General features: G+C 34.9%; 1 pseudogene; it reads left to right on the top strand.

The window, feature by feature from the left end:
• The first annotated feature begins 1,388 nt into the window (after nt 1-1,388).
• Nucleotides 1,389-4,840, top strand: LOC123383023 (annotated as a pseudogene).
• Nucleotides 4,841-5,050: the final 210 nt, after the last annotated feature.

The following is a 5,050-nucleotide window of genomic DNA, read 5'->3' as shown; positions in this document are numbered from 1 at the left end:
AAAAGTCAAACATCAAAAATGCAATCAGACTCTTTCAGTTAAAAATAAAGTTAAATAACAAGTGCTGGAAATAGAGAAGGAACTCAAAACTACAGAGGAAAGAGCAAACTGACATCCTAAGAAGACCATGGGGGGGGCGCCTGGGTGTCGCAGTCGGTTAAGCGTCCGATTTCAGCCAGGTCACGATCTGGCGGTCCGTGAGTTCGAGCCCCGCGTCAGGCTCTGGGCTGATGGCTCAGAGCCTGGAGCCTGTTTGTGATTCTGTGTCTCCCTCTCTCTCTGCCCCTCCCCCGTTCATGCTCTGTCTCTCTCTGTCCCAAAAATAAATAAACGTTGAAAAAAAAAATTAAAAAAAAAAAAAGAAGACCATGAGTACTGTAAACTGTGGAATCTGATTGACTGAGACCATGGAATGACTTTATGTCTTCACTTAAGGGAAATGGGAGTGACATTCCTCAAACTCTGAAGTGCTGCTCCACAACTTAAAAATAAATTACTAAATCAACCAACATTCTCAACCCACCTCTAGCTACAGTGATTGCAATGATGTTTGTCATCTACCTGTGACTTTGACTTTTAAAAACTACTCCTTTGAGAGAAATTAAAGCCTTAAATCTGAAACATATGAATTTTATAATCAGGGTTCAAAATTTACAACATACCTTCAGTACTGGAATATACAGGCAAACAATTACTATAGAAACTGACTAAGGACTTGTGAAGTTTCTTGAACTCTGTAGGAAGCAAGTTGTAGAAAAACACTTACAAATGAAAGATGAAACCATAGGATGAATAAAATGACAATGAGCTTATCTTAAAAGATTTAAATAAAACAAGATCAAGAAAATGAGCCCATAAAAAAGCAGGAACAAAAGCCCAAATAATTAATATACATTGACCAATTTAGAATTAATAAAATACTAACATGTTTGTTTTTTCTTTTATTTTTCTACAAGTTAAATAAAAACTTATTCTTTTTCTACAAGTTAAATAAAAACATTCCAGCTAGATAACATGCAGTGCAATATTTATTTCACGTGTAGAATCTAGTGATTCAACATTATATACAACACCCAGTGCTCATCACAATTGTCCTCCTTATTACCCATCACCCATTTAACCCATCCTCCCATCCCCACCCCTCTTGTAACCCTTAGTTTGTTCTCTATAGTTAAAAGTATGTTTCTTGGTTTGCCTCTCTCCCCACCATCCCCATGTTCATGTGTTTTGTTTCTTAAATTCCACAGATGAGTGAAATCATATGGTATCAGTCGTTCTCTGTCTGATTTAGCTTAGCATAATACACTCTAGCTCCATCCACATCATTGCAAATGGCAAGATTTCATCTTTTTATGGCTGAGTAATATTACATTATATATGTATATGTATATATATATAGCACTTCTTTATCCATTCATTATTTAATGGATATCTGGGCTCTTTCTGTAATTTGGCTGTTATCAGTAAACTAGCATGTTTAAAAAAGATTTAAGAAGGACCTCAGAGAAATCATGCCATGTCAAGAGAAAAGCAATAATGAAGAAAAGAAGAGAAATTATAAAACAAATAAAATATGGTTATCAAAATTAAAAATGTAATGATTTGTCATGTTAAATGGGGCAAGATCATACCCTCCATGATAAAGATATTTTAAAAATACATTGATCTTGTCCTCTCTCGCTGCTATAAGTGTGACCACCAGTATGAATGACACAGTAGTTATCCAGGAAGTTCATGGCCATCCTAATACATCAGCAGAAGCAGATGGTTATTGATGTTCTTCATCCCAGAAAGTCAACAGTACCTAAGACAGAAATTCAGGAAAAAATTAGCCAAAATGTACAAGACTACATCAGATGTCATCTTTGTATTTGGATTCAGAACCATTTTGGTGATGGCAAGACAATTGGCTTTGACATGTTTTATGATTCCTTTGATTATGCAAAGAAAAATGAACCCAAACATAGACTTGCAAGACAGGGTCTGTATGAGAAGAAAAAGAAGTCAAGAAAACAGCAAAAGGGATCCATGAACAGAACGAAGAAAGTCAGGGGAACTGCAAAAACCAATGTTGGTGCTGGCAAAAAGTGAGCTGGAAATTGGACAACAGAAAGAGTAAAGAATCTGCAGTGACTATCTGTGGTGATGGTGTATATTTGTCATGAGATGATTAATAAACTAAGAACTTAAAAAAATACATTGATCTCCAAAAAATGCATTGATGGACATAAAACAAAGGGACTCAGAAGTTGCCTGCAAGAGTTCCTGACCAAAGTTGGGACAGTTTGAACACCAAAATGAAGTAGGTATAATACCTCAAGGCATAACATGAATATCCATGTGTTGATACTAATAAACATACATAATTGAATAAACAAATTGATGGGACAGAAGAAACAAATCTCTGATGCAGAAGAATTCCAAATAATTTATGTAGATACTCTGTGCTTTGAGTGGAAGATATAAACACCCACTCTTTAATTCTGGGCTGTGCACACCGACTTCTTCCTCACAAGTACCATGTGGAAATGATCAAAGTCTAACTTTATAGTGTAGAAGTCTAACACTACTTCAGCCAGGTGATAAATATCTACAGTATAGATCATTAATAGTATGCACCCTTGATATGATGAGTTCAAAATATTACTTCACCTCTCAGGTGTTTCTCCTAAAAACCTATAACCCCAATCTAATCACGAAAAAAAAAAACACCATATACATAACAATATAAGAGCATCTTCCAGAATACCAGGCCAGTATTACTCAAGACTTTCAAGACCATCAAAAATAAGAAAAGTCAGAAATTGTCACAACTAAGAAGAGTCTATGGAGACATGATAACATAAGGTAATATGGTATCCTGGAGGCAATCCTCCTAACCTAGATATATTTATACATGTGTCAATATTGGCCCCAGACTGGCCCTCACTGTTAGCAGCTTTCTTCATTAATGTGGGGCTTTTTAAGAAGTAGCTAAAATGCTTGCTTGTGTTCTAAAAATTAGTTTAAGTTGCATTTTTCAATTATTTTGTGTGTGTGTGTGCTATTTCCCTTGTCTTAATGGAGAGTAAAGAGAAAAGACCAGTATGATCAGAATGCATGTGTGAGGGAGATAAATGAAATCACAAAACTTGCAGAGTGTAAACTTTTTATTCTCTACTCTCCACAAGTTGTACTACGCTCCAGTTTGAATGGAAGGGGGAAGATCTCAAACCATCCCAATTATTAATTTAGCCACCTGTTTTTTCTCATAATTTAAGGACCCTTACTTTGAAGACAGTGAAGATATTCTCTGAGCATTTAAAATCAAAACTATACTGAAAATGGGATTAAAATGTCCTACCTAGAACATACATATTGCCTAAATTTATGCTATACAACAGGCCATGTCAACTTAGCTTTTCTAATGTGCTATGGTTTCTCTTTCCCGTTTTCCACCCCTTACCCCTCGCAGCTCACCTCACATTCAGAATTCATGCCAAATTTTGTAATATAGCGAAGGAAAGCCAAAATTTTCTAATGCAGATAACAAAATAAAAATGAAGCCAAAATTCAACCAAGTGTCTTACATTAAAAAAAAAATTAAACCTTTAGAAGTATGCTTCTCAATACTTAGTAATTTCAAATCATTATAAAAGAAAGTATAAATGACAAAGAGACAATAAATCCTTCATAAAATAATGTTAACATTTGCTACATCTGCTTCCAGGTATGTTTGTTTTTCTGATTTTGTTCATACAACAGATACTGAAGAAACCCTTTTGCAGTGGAAGATCAGCTTAATAATCACTTTTGTCTGAAAACCACCCTCTCACAGCACTGGGTGGGGACCAACATATTTGAATTACTTATCTGCTACACTGTGTGGCCAGGATTTGTGATAGGGTTGGAAACCTGCTGCAAATAAGTGTAATGATTCATGCTCTGGTGATTTGAAATTATGAGTGAGGGATTCTAGTTTCTTCTGAATATTTTTTAAATTGTAATTATTTAAATGTGGCCTGCCATATTTTACTGTATTCACACACACACACACACACACACACACACACACACACACACACACACACCTGTTCCAAACTGCTTAAAAAGGAATAAATTAGATATGGATTGGAGGGGTGGGACTCACATTAGAACCCAAGAGAAAGAAACTGAAAGAGTGGCTTTCTGAGCTCAAGACCATGTTCCCATTCCTCATTTCCCTCTTTTGGGAGATTACAATCCTTTTGTATATGAAGTTTAATAAACTCCTTACTAGAAGTTTCATTTTGTTGCTTAGAATGTCTCAAGTTTGTTTCTTTACTTGGGACAAACAAATCTGAAATGAAATACATTTTACTTTATAACTTACTTTTATCATCTTTAAAATATAAATATTGATTGTGCTAGGGAAAAGTAATCTTCAAATTTATGTATAAACTTGATCTTTTAATATATTTTTAAAAAATAACATTTCATAACAGGAAAAAAGCCTTGCAAATGTTTTCATTATACTAATATGCACAATTAAGAAAATGGGTATTAATTAAACACAAGCACACAAAACAATAATTTGTCAATAAAAGAGGTATAAACAGAAGTCTAACCATAGACTTTATTAGAATTTCTGCTTAAGAACTTATTTCAATGTAAATATATTTAAATCTTGGCTAAGCTAAATAAACCAAAGAATAATGTTGCAGCCTTTTTATTCATAAAACATGTTGATTCATGTGTTTGTTTTAAGGGGGTAATCATGCCATTATCAAGGGGAAATTTTTCTTTTTTTTTGTATGAAATTTATTGTCATATTGGTTTCTATACAACACCCAGTACTCATCCCAATAGGTGCCCTCCTCAATGCCCATCACCCACCCTCCCCCCCTCCCACCCCCCATCAACCCTCAGTTTATTCTCAGTTTTTAAGTCTTATGGTTTGGCTCTCTCCCTCTCTTTTTTTTCCTTCCCCTCCCTCACAGTCTTCTGTTAAGTTCCTCATGATCCATATAAGAGGGAAAACATGGTATCTGTCTTTCTCTGTATGACTTATTTCACTTAGCATAACAGTCTC

Source organism: Felis catus, chromosome F2, assembly GCF_018350175.1.
Source record: "Felis catus isolate Fca126 chromosome F2, F.catus_Fca126_mat1.0, whole genome shotgun sequence".
Lineage (NCBI taxonomy): Eukaryota > Metazoa > Chordata > Mammalia > Carnivora > Felidae > Felis > Felis catus.
The sequence above is the reverse complement of the archived record's forward strand: the minus strand, read 5'-3'. Positions and strand labels throughout refer to the sequence as shown.